Source organism: Pseudophryne corroboree, chromosome 4 (genome assembly GCF_028390025.1).
Source record: "Pseudophryne corroboree isolate aPseCor3 chromosome 4, aPseCor3.hap2, whole genome shotgun sequence".
NCBI classification, from domain to species: domain Eukaryota; kingdom Metazoa; phylum Chordata; class Amphibia; order Anura; family Myobatrachidae; genus Pseudophryne; species Pseudophryne corroboree.
Genome location: NC_086447.1, coordinates 817411893 through 817430762, shown reverse-complemented (window position 1 = coordinate 817430762; position 18870 = coordinate 817411893). Strand labels below are relative to the sequence as shown.

The window sequence follows — 18870 nt, the reverse complement described above, 5'->3', positions numbered from 1 at the left end:
ACCAACTAAATACATTAATAATTATATTGTGCTGGGGTGCCTTCCAGGCTCCCATACCTAATGTAACAGGTGACCAACATTTCAAGGCCCAATCATCCTTTTCATCAGGGTGAAACATTGGCAATAAACCAGGATGCGCGCCTACAGCCAATCATTACCTGATGGCGTATTCTGTGAGGCCACGCCCCCTGTGATACCACACCCATTATCTGGGAGCACACGTGCCTTAGGTGCATGTAAATATAACTATTACCGTTACCCTATCATGGTGCCCCCCCTATCATTTTCTTCTGGATCCGCCACTGGTGGGAGGCAAGACCAAGGGGCTACAATTCATGAAAGTAAAACGTAATTATACTGTAGATATGGCAAGTTTCAATTGTATTTAATTTACCAAATGCATTAAAAGTATATTTGTTTAGCGCTCATGATTTTTATTTAATTTTATTTTTTTTACAATTTTTCCACAGATAGGGGGGAATTCAAATGTTTGAAAAGTCGGTTGGGTGTCTGTTTTTTCCTGTCTATTAGATAGGAAAAAACAAACACCCAGTTGACTTTTCAAACATTTGAATTCCCCCCATAATGTCTGCAATCTTATATATTTCTGACATCATTGTTTCTTCTGTCACTTGCATTAATGTGGATTTGTTCAGAGGGCAAAGTAATCTAGTGATGGTACAATACCGCAGTCACCTTTTTTTGAACCTTGATCTATTTTGATTTCACTGGGACATCAGATTGTAAAGGATTGCGTAAAATAAATACCAGTAGTTTTAACATGGGTGGTATTTATTTGCCACATTAAAGGCCACAATGCGTGCCAAACTAATCGCTGATTCAGAATGACACAAATCTGCTAGTAAGAGGTAAAGCAGTGCATTTGCATTATCCAGATGTAAAAAAAGAAAAGAAAATAAGATTTTAAACCTGCCGGTAAATCTTTTTCTCCTAGTCCGTAGAGGATGCTGGGGCTCCGTAAGGACCATGGGGTATAGACGGGCTCCGCAGGAGGCATGGGCACCTAAAAGAACTTTCTAGTATGGTGTGCACTGGCTCCTCCCTCTATGCCCCTCCTCCAGACCTCAGTTAGAGAACTGTGCCCAGAGGAGATGGACAATACGAGGAAAGGATTTGTTAATCTAAGGGCAAGATTCATACCAGCCCACACCAATCATACCATATAACCTGGAATACACATAACTAGTTAACAGTATGAACAAACGACAGTATCGGTCCAAGACCGATTCTAACTGTAACATAACCCTTATGTAAGCAATAACTATATACAAGTCTTGCAGATTTTCCGCACTGGGACGGGCGCCTAGCATCCTCTACGGACTAGGAGAAAAAGATTTACCGGTAGGTTTAAAATCTTATTTTCTCTTACGTCCTAGAGGATGCTGGGGACTCCGTAAGGACCATGGGGTTTATACCAAAGCTCCCAATTGGGCGGGAGAGTGCGGATGACTCTGAAGCACCGACTGAACAAATGCTAGGTCCTCATCAGCCAGGGTATCAAACATGTAGAATTTAGCAAAAGTGTTTGAACCCGACCAAGTCGCTGCTCGGCAAAGCTGTAATGCCGAGACATCCCGGGCAGCCGCCCAAAAAGAGCCCACCTTCCTAGTGGAACGGGCCTTTACTGAATGCGGTAACGGCAATCCAGCCGTAACATAAGCCTGCTGTATCGTGTTACAGATCCAGCGCGCAATAGTCTGCTTCGAAGCAGGTGTGCCAATCTTGTTGGCAGCATACAGGACAAACAATGCTTCTGTTTTCCGAATTCTAGCCGTCCTGGCTACATAATCTTTAAGGCCCTGACTACATCCAGGGACCTGGAATCCTCCAAGTCACTCGTAGCCACAGGCACCACTATAGGTTGTTTCATATGAAATGAAGACACCACCTTAGGTAAAAATTGAGGACGAGTTCTCACTTCTGCTCTATCCACATGAAAAATCAAGTAAGGGCTCTTGTGAGACATGGCCGCCAATTCAGACACACGCCTTGCAGATGCCAAGGCTAACAACATGACCACCTTCCAGGTGAGAACTTCAACTCCACCGTTTGAAGGGGTTCAAACCAGTGTGATTTAAGGAACTGTAACACCACGTTCAGGTCCCATGGTGCCCCTGGGGGCACAAAAGGAGGCAGGATGTGTAGCACTCCCTTTACAAAAATCTGTACTTCTGGAAGAGAAGCCAATTCCTTCTGAAAGAATATCGACAGGGCCGAAATCTGTACTTTAACAGATCCTAACTTTAGGCCCATATCCACTCCTGTCTGTAGGAAGTAGAGAAAAACGACCCAGATGGAAATCTTCCGTAGGAGCATTCTTGGTTTCACACCAAGAGGCATATTTCCGCCAGATACGGTGATAATGTTTTGCTGTCACCTCCTTCCTAGCCTTTATTAGAGTAGGTATGAACTCCTCCGGAATACCCTTCTCAGCTAGGATCCGGCGTTCAACCGCCATGCCGTCAAACGGAACCGCGGTAAGTCTTAGAACAGACAGGGCCCCTGCTGTAACAGGTCCTCTCTCAGCGGAAGAGGCCCAGGATCTTCTGTGAGCATCTCCTGAAGATCTGAGCACCAGGCCCTTCGAGGCCAGTCTGGAACAATGAGAATTGTCTGTACTCTTTTTCGTCTTATGATCCTCAACACTTTTGTGATGAGAGGAAGAAGAGGAAACACATAGACCAACTGGAATACCCATGGTGTTACCAGAGCGTCTACTGCTATTGCCTGAGGGTCCCGGGACCTGGCAGAATACCTCCGTAGCTTCTTGTTGAGGCGTGACGCCATCATGTCTATTTGAGGCACTCCCCCGAGACTCGTTATCTCTGCAAAGACTTCTTGATGAAGTCTTCACTCTCCTGGATGGAGATCGTGTCTGCTGAGGAAGTCTGCTCCGGAATGAAGACTGCTGACAGAGCGCTTACGTGATTTTCCGCCCAGCGAAGAATCCTGGTGGCTTTGAGCAGAACCGTCTTAACAGCAGTGTAGGCCCCTGGGCACAGCAATGCTCTGGGGCCCCTACAAATCCTCCAGCAGTAAGGGTGGGGGGTGCTGGCAGCGGCAGCTTTGATGTCCCACGGGCGGTAGGGGCTGTTCTATCTGTCGCTCAGCATGTAGGACCTGGAGAAATAATTTCTGCTAATTACTCCTTTACTGCACAGATGGGGCAGGAAGGAGAACACTAAACTGTAGAAGGGGACATTGGGCTGAATGAAAGGGCCCTGGTACATGACTTCCAGGGTAGTAGGGTATGTTTAATACGTAGGGGAGGGGTCGATAGTAAAGTGGGCTTAATATTAATAATTTTCTGGTGGGAGGGCAGCTTGCTTGACTGCAGATATCTCAAGTTCCTGAAAATAGATTTCTTAGCTTTGAGTGGGATAAAAATCTAGAGAGTCCCACCTTTCAGTAGGTGCTGGGGATTTGGGGATCAGAGTTCAGGAGCCAGAGTAATCCATCAATGAAAATGTAAAACTGCATATTGGGCATGTGGAGCTGGAGCAGGGACCAGCTGCTGGAAGGCTGATATCTCTGGTTCTGGGCATAGTATAGACAAGCTGCCAGTGTGCACCAAAATGGGAGAGTCCCAGCTTTTGGAATATACCCTCATAAAAACTCTAAGTCAGACGGAACCCGAGATATCTGGCTGGGAAGAACAATTATCAGGCTAGGATGGGGACCACTGCTTTGAAGTCGGATATCTCCGGTTCCCCAGGGCCGATTTTCAAAAATCTGGTACCCCTGAAAAGAGGGGACCCTCAGCTATCAGCCTAGGGCCCTTTTACTCCTGGGGCCCTTGGGCAAGAGCCCATTGAGCCCATATGAAAAGACGGCCATGGCTTTGAGCCACTGCTGTGACATTGTTCGATTTAATCAGAACCGGTAGGTTGCGAAGAATACCCTCCGCTTGTTGAAGGCCATTGTATATGGCCCTTAGTTCCAACACGTTGATGTGTAGACAGGACTCCTGGTCTGACCACAGTCCCTGAAAATTTCTTCCTAGGGTTACTGCTCCCCATCCTCGGAGGCTCGCGTCCGTGGTTACCAGGATCCAGTCCTGAATGCCGAACCTGCGACCCTCTAGAAGGTGAGCACTTTGCAGCCACCATAGAAGAGACACCCTGGCCCTGGGGGACAGTGTTATTTTTTGATAATTGTAGATGTGACCCGGACTATTTGTCCAGAAGATCCCATTGAAACGTCCTTGCATTGAACCTGCCGAATGGAATGGCCTCGTAAGTTGCCACCATTTTCCCCAGAACCCGAGTGCATTGATGAACTGACACTCTTTTCGGCTTTAGCAGGTCTCGGACCATGTTCTGGAGGTCCTGGACTTTTTCCCACGTGAGGAAAACTTTATTTTGTTCCATGTCCAGTATCATGCCTAGGAACGTCAGTCGAGTTGTCGGAACCAACTGTGACTTTGGCAGATTGAGAATCCAACTCTGTTGCTGAAGCACTCTCTGAGAGAGTGACACGTTCTCCAGTAGTTGTCTTGACCTCGCTTTTATCAGGAGATCGTCCAAGTATGAGATAATCGTGACTCCTTGCTTGCGCAGGATCACCATCATTTTCTGAAACTGATAATGACCATCCTGTACCGCGAATCTCAGGTACTCCTGATGAGAGGGATATATGGGGACATGAAGGTAAGCATCCTTTATGTCCAGTGACACCATAAAATCCCCCCCTTCCAGGCAGGCTATCACCGCTCGGAGCGATTCCATCTTGAATTTGAATCTTTTCAAGTACAGGTCTAGGGATTTTAGATTTAAAATGGGCCTGACTGAACCATCCGGCTTCGGGACCACAAATAGGGTTGAATAATACCCTTTTCCCTGTTGGCTCAGGGGAACTCTGATAATCACTCGCTGTTGACACAGCGTTTGAATTGCAGCCAGCACTACTTCCCGTTCTGGGGTAGAAGCTGGTAAGGCCGACTTGAAAATTCGACGTGGGGCACCTCTTCGAATTCCAGCTTGTAACCCTGGGAGACTATTTCTATCACCCAAGGGTCCACGTCTGCTGAACCCAGACTTGGCTGAATAGTCGAAGGCGTGCTCTCACCTGTGCGGACTCCCGCAGGGGAGCCCCAGCGTCATGCGGTGGACTTAGCGGAAGCCGGGGAGGACTTCTGCTCTTGGGAACCAGCCGCAGCAGGTGTCCTCTTGCCTCTACCCTTATCTCTGGTGAGGAAAGAGGAGCCCCGACCTCTTCTGGATCTATGCGCCCGAAAGGACTGCATCTGATATTGTGGAGGTTTCTTTTGCTGTTGGGGAACAAAAGGTAAAAAGGTAGACTTACCCGCGGTAGCTGTGGAGACCAGGTCCGCGAGGCCGTCCCCAAACAATACATCACCTTTGTAAGGTAAAACCTCCATATGCCTTTTTGATTCTGCATCCCCCGTCCATTGGCGGATCCATAAGGCTCTTCTTGCCGAAATAGCGATGGCATTGGCTCTCGAACCCAGTAATCCAATGTCTCTTTGAGCGTCCCTCATAAATAAGACTGCGTCCTTAATATGAGCTAATGTTAACATAATTGTATCCCTATCAAGGGTATCAAGGTCAGCTGACAGGGTATCTGTCCACACTGCTACTGCACTACATACCCATGCCGACGCAATTGCCGATCTAAGCAAAGTACCAGTATGTGTGTAAATAGACTTCAATGTAGTCTCCTGCCTGCGGTCCGCAGGGTCCTTGAGGGCCGCTGTGTCAGGGGACGGTAGCGCCTCTTGGAAAGGCGTGTTAAGGCTTTGTCCACTGTGAGAGAGGATTCCCAACGTACCCTGTCCTGTGTAGGGAAAGGGTATGCCATAAGAACCCTTTTGGGAATCTGCAGCTTCTTATCTGGAGTTTCCCATGCTTTTTCACATAACTCATTAATTTCATAGGAAGGAGGAAAATTCATAACCTGTTTCCTTCCCTTAAACATGTGTATCCTCGTGTCGGGCACCGAGGGCTCATCAGTGATATGTAAAACATCTTTTATTGCAATAATCATGCACTGAATACTTTTTCTCACCCTGGGGTGCAATCTTGCTTCATCATGTCGACACTGGAATCAGAGTCCGTGTCGGTATCTGTGTCCCCTATTTGTGAGAAGGGACGTTTCTGAGACCCCGACGGGTCCTGTGAGTCGGTGCCATCCGTAGATTGAACACCTGTCGACACCCTGGACTCTGCTCTGCCTTTTATGTAGTGAAGCTACACTTACATTTAACATATGCCACATATCCATCCAATCCTGAGTCGGCACCGCCGACTGTGACACACCACTCATCTGTTCCACCTCCTCTTTGGATAAGCCTTCCGCTTCAAACATGCCGACACACACGTACCGACACCCCACACATACTGGGATATAATTATAAGGGGACAATTCCCTAAAGAAGGCCCTTTGGAGAGACAGAGAGAGAGTATGCCAGCACACACCAGCGCCAAACTGACCCAGGAAAACCCAGACAGCGCTTTTATATATATATAAATTGATTTCCCCCACTCACTGCGCCAATTATGTGCCCCCCTCTCTTTTTTTCAGCCATCTGAGCTCTTCAGCAGGGGAGAGTCCGGGGAGCCAGCGTTCTCTGCAGCTTCTGTGGAGAAAATGGCGCTGATTAGTGCTGAGGGATCAAGCTCCGCCCCCTCCAGCGGCGGGCTTCGGTCCCGTTCTGTATCTGAAAATAATGGCGAGGAATCGTTTATTTACTGCCTCAGCAGCCTAATAACATCCTTTTGTGCCAAAACGAGGTTTATTGCTGCCCAGGGCGCCCCCCCCTGCACCCTGCACCCATCAGTGCCATGTGTGTGTGTGTTATGTGGGAGAAATGGCGCGCAGCTTACTGCTGCGCGCTTACCTCAGGAAGATCTGAAGTCTTCTGCCGCCTGACGTCTTCTTTCTTTTCTAATACTCACCCGGCTTCTTTTTTCCGGCATCTGTGAGGAGGATGGTGGCGCGGCTCCGGGACGAACCCCAGGGTGAGACCTGTGTTCCGACTCCCTCTGGAGCTAATGGTGTCCAGTAGCCTAAGAAGCAGAGCCCTTAAACTCTTAAGAAGCGGGTCTACTTCTCTCCCCTCAGTCCCACGATGCAGGGAGTCTGTTGCCAGCAGAGCTCCCTGAAAATAAAAAACCTAACAAAATTCTTTTCACAGAAAACTCAGGAGAGCTCCCTGTAATGCACCCTATCTCCTCTTGGCACAAGATCTAACTGAGGTCTGGAGGAGGGGCATAGAGGGAGGAGCCAGTGCACACCATACTAGAAAGTTCTTTTAGGTGCCCATGTCTCCTGCGGAGCCCGTCTATACCCCATGGTCCTTACGGAGTCCCCAGCATCCTCTAGGACGCAAGAGAAAACCAGTTTTGCAGATGGTGCTATCACAGCTGATCTCACTCTGTTTACATTCCTGATATTGTGAAATTGTTGACTGTTAAGGCCTAGACTCGCCTAATAAATAAAGGCTTGCCCCCGCTACTTTGCTCTGTTTATCCAAACAGCAACTTTCATTTATAGATACCTTATTTTGGTGAGGAGGTTGGATGAGCGAGAGGTCCTCCTATCTGCATATTCACCCAATTCTGTTGTTTTCTTTTAGAAAGCTGTGTAGAATAATCCAGAATGTCTGTAAAGGTTGTCTAATACCTTTGGTGGATTCTAACATGGTTATCAACTCAAGAATAGATCTTTCCACCTGTACGTCTGTCCATAGCTCCTCCCATTTATAAGAACCATCTAGATCCTTTCGGCATATTTATCCTCGCTGTGCAGGACATATTCTGGAATTGATCTGATCATATCTGATAAGTGCACCTTACAAAAACTCCATTACGTGGAAATTTGTTGATGTTATACCTGACGCCTTTCTTGGGATTCATAACCCCGAGTGCACTTTGATCAGGCCCTGGTTGCTAAAATTATCTTCTTTATATCTTGGTATCTAAGCAAGCATTACTTCTGTATTACTTTCTTTATACTCCCTTTAGGACACTTCTATCACAAAATTTTGATATGCCCTGAAAGCAGTTATAAGGGGGCAAATAAATGTAAATTGCCTCTAAACTTAAAAAATGAGATGCTCAGACCCCACAAAATGTAGATTCTCAAATTCATTCCTTAGAAACCATGCATTCAAAGAATCCTTATGGGGAGATGTACAACGTCTTGGTGAGTGATAAAGTGTAAAGAGATAAAGTTCCAGCCAATCAGCTCCTAACTGCCATGTTACAGTCTGTGTTTGAAAAATGTCAGGTTGCCGTTGCTGATTGGTTGGTAGTTTATTTCTTTCCATTTTATCCCTCTCATGGGCTTAGGACATATGCCCAATGACCTACCAAAATGAGAGCCAACCAGTGGCCTATTTATAATGGGTGCAGTGTGTTTGGTGCACACTGGCCCTGGGGTCCAGGGGGGCACACACCACACACCCTGCACCCATTATTTCAATACTTGCCCTCCGGAGTCCCACGTTGGCAGCAGCAGTGCTGCAGGAATCACTAGGAAAATGGCGCCACCAACATTTTCCCAGCATTTTGAGCATGCACCATTTTCCCGAAGACCTGCTCCTGCCGCTCCTGCGCACTAAACTGTAGGACAGCGCTAAAGTCCCCTAGTGACCGTTGCGCCCAGAATATACAGCGCTGCCAACAAGACAGGAGGGAGGCTAGTCAGATCCTGCACATGGGCCTTCTCCTCTCTGGATATGCCCCTGGAACCGATCCTAGTGTTTATGAAAGCCACGCTTTAGCTACATGATCTGGAGGACTGCCGTGGTAAGGATAATCAATATGTCTGTATGTGAGGACACCTGTTGCAAAACCCCAAAAACATGTCCCCTTATTTTCAATCCACAATCATTTTTTTCTGGATGGATGCCAACATCAAACACAACAATGCCCCTTTGCATAAGCACAAAGCTTCGGGTTTAGACGGTTATACAAATAATTTATATGTTACTATACATTTCTAAGGGAACTGCCCTTATTCTGTTGGCGGTGTTTGAAGTGGGATCTTTCTGTGGGTCCTTTCCTAAGCAGATGCTAGAAGCCAAGATCATCACTATCCCAAAGTCAGGTAAAGACCCAGCCCTGGCTCAGCATGACTACCTGATAGTGTTGTTTAACACTGACAATAAAATTGTAGCTAAAATGCATGGATGAATCATGGAGTTTGGTGAATTGGGAGACTCAGCTAACAAAATTATGGATCTAATTAAGAGATGTTCAGCTGCCGGGATTTGCACTCAGACACCCACTGGAGGCATCTCAGATGGTAGATGCTAGAATCAAGTGGGCTAAAGGACCTCCGACATCAGGAGGAGGAGCCACGACACCAGGGGGAGGGAGCTAGGCCAGCGGGATAGTTCTACTATCCACACAACCAACTACTCCCTTTTGTAACCTGGTGGCGAGTGAAGTGGAGAAAGCCACCGTGCCCGAAGTGTGGCGAGTGAAGCGAGCCCTCGAGGGTACATTTAGGGTATCCTGTTCGGCCATGGCTTCTCCCCCTGGAGATGTGGCTCCTCCCCCTGGTGACATCAGTCACTGGCACACTGCACACTGGCTCCTGGGGTCCATGGGGGCACACACCACACACCCTGCACCCATTATTTCAATACTTGCCCTCCGGAGTCCCACGTTGGCAGCAGCAGTGCTGCAGGAATCACTAGGAAAATGGCGCCACCAACATTTTACCAGCATTTCGAGCATGCACCATTTTCCCGAAGACCTGCGCCTGCGCACTAAACTGTAGGACAGCGCATAAGTCCCCTAGTGACCGTTGTGCCCAGAATATACAGCGCTGCCAGCAAGAGAGGAGGGGGGACAGTCAGATCCTGCACATGGGCCTTCTCCTCTCTGGATATGCCCCTGGAACCGATCCTAGTGTTTATGAAAGAGGACTGCCGTGGTAAGGATAATCAATATGTCTGTATGTGAGGACACCTGTTGCAAAACCCCAAAAACATGTTATTGTGGTTAGGTAACAGAGCATCCCGTTTCATGGCTGGGATGTGGAGGGGCAGAACGGTTAGGAATAGTATTAAAACTTTATTTAATTCTAGGGACACTAAACTGACAATCCACTTGATATCTCTAACTCACTGGGAGTCTATTGCGCAATCTTTATCATTTGGAAAATGACTCTGATAACCCTCAAACCACTTCAGTATTTTGATTACTTTCTTATTTGATCTCCTTATTTTCAATCCGCAATCATTTTTTTATGGATGGATGCCAACATCAAACACAACAATGCCCCTTTGCATAAGCACAAAGCTTCGGGTTTAGACGGTTATACAAATAATTTATATGTTACTATACATTTCTAAGGGAACTGCCCTTATTCTGTTGGCGGTGTTTGAAGTGAGATCTTTCCGTGGGTCCTTTCCTAAGGAGATGCTAGAAGACCAGATCATCACTATCCCAAAGTCAGGTAAAGACCCAGCCCTGGCTCAGCATGACTACCTGATAGTGTTGTTTAACACTGACAATAAAATTGTAGCTAAAATGCATGGATGAAACATGGAGGTTGATGAATTGAGAGACTCAGCTAACAAAATTATTGACCTAATTAAGAGATGTGCAGCTGCCGGGATTTGCACTCAGACACCCACTGGAGGCATCTCAGATGGTAGATACTAGAATCAAGTGGGCTAAAGGACCTCCGACTTCAGGGGGAGGAGCCACGACACCAGGGGGAGGGAGCTAGGCCAGCGGGATAGTTCTACTATCCACACAACCAACTACTCCCTTTTGTAACCTGGTGGCGAGTGAAGTGGAGAAAGCCACCGTGCCCGAAGTGTGGCGAGTGAAGTGAGCCCTCGAGGGTACATTTAGGGTATCCTGCTCGGCCATGGCTTCTCCTCCTGGAGATGTGGCTCCTCCCCCTGGTGACATCAGAGGTCCTTTCTCCAACTCAATTCTAGACATAACCCATCTCAGATCCTCCACTTGTGTATGAGACGCAACTATCGGATTCACATTGGTCGATAATTTGCTTTCCATGTATCCCTATTGCCGCACAGATTCGTCAACGAACCTAAGACCCTGGAGCCCTCTTAACTGCATACGGTTTCAACACACCTATGTTTTAGTGGTATCTGGACTCCAGGTCGACATCAAAAAGGTCGACACACCTTAGGTCGACACCTGCAATAGGTCGACATGGACAAAAGGTCGACATGAACAAGGTCAGCATGGAAAAAGGTCAACATGAGTTTTTCAAATTTTTTCAATTTTTTTATGTTTTTCATACTTTACGATCCACGTGGACTACAATTGGGAACTGTAACCTTTGTCCATGTCGACCTATTTCAGGTGTCGACCTAAGGTGTGTCGACCAATTGGTGTCAACCTAAGGTGTGTAGACCTTTTTGGTGTCGACCTGGAGTCCCATACCCTGTTTTAGTAGCCACCCCTCCGTTACCACACACAAACGGTGCCACACAATCACTTTGCAAATAAATCCTCACTGAGACCGGTATTGCAAGACCATCGCTCCACTGTGTAAAATATTGACATTACATCCACCTCTGAATCAGGCCTCGTGTTCCATCCCAAGCTCTCATAATTATTTTGGTCTATTTCTAGACTGATCCTAGTTTCCTGACTCAACAAATTCTGCAACTTTTTTATAGGTGAATTTGGAAACACAAGAAACAAAGATTGGCCATAAAATATATACTGTGACTGGGGGGCATGGCTTTTGTGGCAAGCCCCCCTTGTACATCAGTCTGGGGACACAGGGGTAGATTTATGATCCTTCCTTATGGGCTAATGCGCTATCTGCACATGTTTTGTGCCGCAGATAGCGCATCCCCTGATATATGAACCTGGCGATGCGCTATTGAAGGCTGGGGCGGTATGCAACCACTGCCATTTCAGCATCTCTATCTGTTAGATAGAGCACAGATCAGCTTCCTAATTTATGAACGTTCGGTGTGTCCAAACGTTAATCACTCCTACCTTCTCCCTTTTCGCCTCCCAGATCTGGCGCTGCGGGTCTCCAAGCAGTTCCTTTTTTTTGTGTGTGTGTGTGTTCTGTCAATAAACTTTATTGTTTTCCTACATTTGGCTAAGTCTGGCAAAACAAACTGCGCATGCGCCAGCATTACTCCCCCAAGGTACACTGGGAGTGAATGTAAGGCGCAGAAACTGACAACTGCGGCCGAGGGAGATGGACGTTATTGGAGGACGCGTATCACCAGAAGGGTAAGATAACGCACTCCCATAACAAAGACACCAGGCTCAGTAAATACACCGGAAAAGAGGACCCGCTTCACCACGATAATGCGGTGAAGCGGGTCCCTGCATGTAAGGAACGAAAACTGCATTTTAATAAATCTACCCCCCGGTGCTGTGAGAGTAGCCGAGTACTGCATCATAATGTCACACTGCACCCCCCGGCTCCCTGTTACTGCAGAGGACAATCAGGTGCAGCCCACACCCCTTTGTGATGCTTGTGAGCTTAGCTTCCCCTCTGCCTCAGTTACCTTCCAGGAATGCCCTCTAGAATTCACAGACCCTGTGTCTAATGCTACCCAGTGGCGTGCGGTGAGGTCAGTGGCTGGTGAGGCACTGCAGCCATAATGTCTGCCGAGTCCCAGCGATGACCCCTACCGCCGTCGAGCCAATGTCCGCTACCACCCCCGAGCCGATGCCCGCTAGGTTATGGCTAAAACCCAGTTGGAGAAAGAAGCTCTGACATCACCAGGGCCGAACAGGGTACCCGAAATGTACCCTTGTGGGCTTGCTTCATTCGCCACGCTTTGGGCACGTTGGCTTGCTCCGCTCGCCACCAGGTTACTAAAGGTAGTAGTGGGTGGCGTGCATAGTGAAAGAACTGTCCCGCCAGCCTAGCTCCTCCTGACATCAGAGGTTCTTTAGCCCACTTGGTTCTAGCATCTACCATACCCGCTACCGTCACTGTCCCTGCGTGTGACAAAGGCACACGTGCTCCCGGAAAACTGGGTGTGGTCTTGCAATGAGGGTGTGGCCACACAACAAATCCACAATGGGAATGCTGTATTCGTATGACGAAGGAGAGGGTGATGCCTTGGAAATGCAGAGGGTGACAGGAGAGAGATGGTGATAGGGAGACAGTGACGCAGGGTAGATGCAGTGGGTTACAGTGAGAGGGTGACGGAGAGAGGCAGTGGGTGACAGGCAGAGGGTGACACCAGGGAGAGGATGATGCCAGGGAAAGGGTGACCGCACTCTCTCCCTGTCACCAGCTCCCTGGCATCACCCTCTACCTGTCACCTACTGCTGTCACATAGGGAGCAGTCGGGGTGTATCAGGGACACATAGGGAGCAGTCGGGGTGTATCAGGGACACATAGGGAGCAGTCGGGGTGTATCAGGGACACATAGGGAGCAGTCGGGGTACATCAGGGACACATAGGGAGCAGTCGGGGTACATCAGGGACACATAGGGAGCAGTCGGGGTGCATCAGGGACACATAGGGAGCAGTCGGGGTGCATCAGGGACACATAGGGGGCAGTCGTGGCGTATCAGGGACACATAGGGAGCAGTCGGGGCGTATCAGGGACACATAGGGAGCAGTCGGGGTGTATCAGGGACACATAGGGAGCAGTCGGGGTGCATCAGGGACACATAGGGAGCAGTCGGGGTGTATCAGGGACACATAGGGAGCAGTCGGGGTGTATCAGGGACACATAGGGAGCAGTCGGGGTGCATCAGGGACACATAGGGAGCAGTCGGGGTGCATCAGGGACACATAGGGAGCAGTCGGGGAGCATCAGGGACACATAGGGTGCAGTCGGGGTGTATCAGGGACACATAGGGAACAGTCGGGGTGTATCAGGGACACATAGGGGGCAGTCGTGGTGCATCAGAGACACATAGGGTAGCAGTCGGGGTGTATCAGGGACACATAGGGGGCAGTCGGGGTGCATCAGGGACACATAGGGGGCAGTCGTGGTGCATCAGAGACACATAGGGAGCAGTCGGGGTGTATCAGGGACACATAGGGAGCAGTCGGGGTGTATCAGGGACACATAGGGAGCAGTCGGGGTGTATCAGGGACACATAGGGAGCAGTCGGGGTGCATCAGGGACACATAGGGAGCACTCGGGGTGCATCAGAGACACATAGGGAGCAGACGGGGTGCATCAGGGACACATAGGGGGCAGTCGCGGTGCATCGGGGACACATAGGGAGCAGACGGGGTGCATCAGGGACACATAGGGAGCAGTCGGGGTGAATCAGGGACACATAGGGAGCAGTCGGGGTGTATCAGGGACACATAGGGAGCAGTCGGGGTGTATCAGGGACACATAGGGAGCAGTCGGGGTGTATCAGGGACACATAGGGAGCAGTCGGGGTGTATCAGGGACACATAGGGAGCAGTCGGGGTGCATCAGGGACACATAGGGAGCAGTCGGGGTGCATCAGGGACACATAGGGAGCAGTCGGGGTGTATCGGGGACACAGGGAGCAGTCGGGTTGCATCAGGGACACATAGGGAGCAGTCGGGGTGTATCAGGGACACATAGGGAGCAGTCGGGGTGTATCAGGGACACATAGGGGGCAGTCGGGGTGTATCAGGGACACATAGGGAGCAGTCGGGTTGCATCAGGGACACATAGGGAGCAGTCGGGGTGTATCAGGGACACATAGGGAGCAGTCGGGGTGTATCAGGAACACATAGGGAGCAGTCGGGGTGCATCGGGGACACATAGGGAGCAGTCGGGGTGTATCGGGGACACATAGGGAGCAGTCGGGGTGCATCAGGGACACATAGGGAGCAGTCGGGGTGTATCAGGGACACATAGGGAGCAGTCGGGGTGTATCAGGGACACATAGGGAGCAGTCGGGGTGTATCAGGGACACATAGGGAGCAGTCGGGGTGCATCAGGGACACATAGGGAGCACTCGGGGTGCATCAGAGACACATAGGGAGCAGACGGGGTGCATCAGGGACACATAGGGGGCAGTCGCGGTGCATCGGGGACACATAGGGAGCAGACGGGGTGCATCAGGGACACATAGGGAGCAGTCGGGGTGAATCAGGGACACATAGGGAGCAGTCGGGGTGTATCAGGGACACATAGGGAGCAGTCGGGGTGTATCAGGGACACATAGGGAGCAGTCGGGGTGTATCAGGGACACATAGGGAGCAGTCGGGGTGTATCAGGGACACATAGGGAGCAGTCGGGGTGCATCAGGGACACATAGGGAGCAGTCGGGGTGCATCAGGGACACATAGGGAGCAGTCGGGGTGTATCGGGGACACAGGGAGCAGTCGGGTTGCATCAGGGACACATAGGGAGCAGTCGGGGTGTATCAGGGACACATAGGGAGCAGTCGGGGTGTATCAGGGACACATAGGGGGCAGTCGGGGTGTATCAGGGACACATAGGGAGCAGTCGGGTTGCATCAGGGACACATAGGGAGCAGTCGGGGTGTATCAGGGACACATAGGGAGCAGTCGGGGTGTATCAGGGACACATAGGGAGCAGTCGGGGTGCATCGGGGACACATAGGGAGCAGTCGGGGTGTATCGGGGACACATAGGGAGCAGTCGGGGTGTATCAGGGACACATAGGGAGCAGTCGGGGTGTATCGGGGACACATAGGGAGCAGTCGGGGTGTATCGGGGACACATAGGGAGCAGTCGGGTTGCATCAGGGACACATAGGGAGCAGTCGGGGTGCATCAGGGACACATAGGGAGCAGTCGGGGTGTATCAGGGACACATAGGGAGCAGTCGGGGTGCATCAGGGACACATAGGGAGCAGTCGGGGTGCATCAGGGACACATAGGGAGCAGTCGGGGTGCATCAGGGACACATAGGGAGCAGTCGGGGTGTATCGGGGACACATAGGGAGCAGTCGGGGTGCATCGGGGACACATAGGGAGCAGTCGGGGTGCATCAGGGACACATAGGGAGCAGTCGGGGTGCATCAGGGACACATAGGGAGCAGTCGGGGTGCATCAGGGACACATAGGGAGCAGTCGGGGTGCATCAGGGACACATAGGGAGCAGTCGGGGTGCATCAGGGACACATAGGGAGCAGTCGGGTTGCATCAGGGACACATAGGGAGCAGTCGGGTTGCATCAGGGACACATAGGGAGCAGTCGGGGTGCATCAGGGACACATAGGGAGCAGTCGGAGTGTTTCAGGGACACATAGGGGGCACTCGGGGTGTATCAGGGACACATAGGGAGCAGTCGGGTTGCATCAGGGACACATAGGGTGCAGTCGGGTTGCATCAGGGACACATAGGGAGCAGTCGGGTTGCATCAGGGACACATAGGGAGCAGTCGGGGTGTATCAGGGACACATAGGGAGCAGTCGGGTTGCATCAGGGACACATAGGGAGCAGTCGGGTTGCATCAGGGACACATAGGGAGCAGTCGGGGTGCATCAGGGACACATAGGGAGCAGTCGGAGTGTTTCAGGGACACATAGGGGGCACTCGGGGTGTTTCAGGGACACATAGGGAGCAGTCGGGGTGTATCAGGGACACATAGGGGGCAGTCGGGGTGTATCAGGGACACATAGGGAGCAGTCGGGTTGCATCAGGGACACATAGGGTGCAGTCGGGTTGCATCAGGGACACATAGGGGGCAGTCGTGGTGTATCAGGGACACATAGGGAGCAGTCGGGGTGCATCAGGGACACATAGGGAGCAGTCGGGGTGCATCAGGGACACATAGGGAGCAGTCGGGGTGCATCAGGGACACATAGGGAGCAGTCGGGGTGCATCAGGGACACATAGGGAGCAGTCGGGGTGTATCGGGGACACATAGGGAGCAGTCGGGGTGTATCAGGGACACATAGGGAGCAGTCGGGGTGTATCAGGGACACATAGGGAGCAGTCGGGGTGCATCAGGGACACATAGGGGGCAGTCGGGGTGCATCAGGGACACATAGGGAGCAGTCGGGGTGTATCAGGGACACATAGGGGGCAGTCGGGGTGTATCAGGGACACATAGGGAGCAGTCGGGTTGCATCAGGGACACATAGGGTGCAGTCGGGTTGCATCAGGGACACATAGGGAGCAGTCGGGGTGTATCAGGGACACATAGGGAGCAGTCAGGGTGTATCAGGGCAATAGGGAGCAGTCAGGGGCATAGGGAGCCGTCAGATGTGCAGCATAATGTAGGGCATGGGGCTGTACTAGAGAAGCTGCTCTGGGTGTACTGTACATCAGGCAAGTAGAGACAGTGACAATGACTTACCTGAAGTAGTAGCAGCAGCAGTGCCAGTCTCGGTGCCCCCGGCCTCCTGTGTCCATTGATGGGGCTCCTGGAATGTTCACTCCCCGTGGCAGATCCTGTGAAGGGCGGAATCACTGACTTCCGCACCAACCAGATGATAGGTGTCTGAGCCGGAGGAGTTTTTGTAGAGAGGCGGCCACTTGTCCCTGCGAAGGGGTCAGCAAGCCACCTGCAAGTACATGGTAAGCTTAGCTGGCCCCAGCGATGTGCTCTGGCGCCGGCTTATAGAAAGTCAATGGCACCATGAGCCGTCATCCTCATAGTAAAGTTCCGCCTCTGGCTCCGGCTGGCGGGTCCCAGGCTGCATGATAAGTAATATACTAAATGCCACCGGCACCCGGCCTCCTCCTCGGGCTCCAGCAGCTCCGTCACCGCTTACACGGTTTGTGGTCCAAGGCGGGGGCGGCGGAGTGAGCGAGCGACGCTGGAGGTGCTGGTGGGAACAACCACGGACATGTGGCTCTAACGGCAGATCTGACATCGGGCGAGCAGAGAATGGGTCCCCCTCACGGCGAGCGCACTGCACAGTCAACAGTCACTTCCTTAATTTTTTTGTTCCACTCAGTGCCGCCCTTCAAGTGCTGGCACCCATAGGCAGCTGCCTAAAGCTGCCTAATGGTAGCGCCGGCCCTGTGTGCGTAGATAAAAATAAAAAGTAAATCCCACAAAACATCACTACCCCTCCCCCCCACACACACACACATTACATTACACCATCCCCAAATAACTTCAATATACTATAATACTAGATAGTACACAACCCCATGATGGTGATACAACCCCCACACAATATTATTTACCAACCCACTCCCCTAAAGATAATATTAATACCAAACCCCTATATAATATTAATATATACCCCAAACCATATATATATATATATATATATATATATATATATATATATATAAAACACCCATCATCCCACAGATCCTTACCTTTGATTGTGGTAGGTTGCAGTCTCTATATATTCCCTCATTGGTTCATCCCACAGAGCTGGCTTGGGAGAAATCATATCTTCACAAATAGATCGGGGAAAGGGGCGTGGCCTCCGCCGTGAGGGGGCGGAGCCTCAAGAGGGGAGGAAGAATGTATGCATGCTGCAGTAGAGATTGGTTGCTGGTGCAGGGGGAGGGAGTGGCCATGCAAAGAGGGTAGGGGGGAGCAGTCATCTGGTACTGCTGCTGCTGCTGCAGACATGTCAGACTGTAACATGTCTGCATTCTCGGCCAGGCAGCAGCTGAAAGGGGTGGGGGCGTGCTTTCATATGAGCTGAAAGCACGCCCCATTCTAAAGCTGCACTTCTGTAAGGTGCCGCTTCTGCTGGGTTTTTTTAACGGGCTTTCTCTGACGTCCTAGTGGATGCTGGGAACTCCGAAAGGACCATGGGGAATAGCGGCTCCGCAGGAGACTGGGCACAAAAGTAAAAGCTTTAGGACTACCTGGTGTGCACTGGCTCCTCCCCCTATGACCCTCCTCCAAGCCTCAGTTAGATTTTTGTGCCCGAACGAGAAGGGTGCACACTAGGTGGCTCTCCTGAGCTGCTTAGTGAAAAAGTTTAAGTATAGGTTTTTTATTTTCAGTGAATCCTGCTGGCAACAG

At 50.6% G+C, this 18870-nt stretch overlaps 1 long non-coding RNA gene across 1 annotated transcript in view; it reads right to left on the bottom strand.

Moving 5' to 3' along the window:
* Window positions 1–18292, bottom strand: part of LOC134910442 (uncharacterized) — a 40397-nt gene extending 22105 nt beyond the window's left edge. Inside the window, exons 1-2 of the long non-coding RNA XR_010176199.1 lie at window positions 18207–18292; window positions 17230–17898 (exon numbers count right to left, since the gene is read on the bottom strand). This is a non-coding gene — a long non-coding RNA (uncharacterized LOC134910442). The remainder of the gene's footprint in view (window positions 1–17229; window positions 17899–18206) is intronic.
* Window positions 18293–18870: the final 578 nt, after the last annotated feature.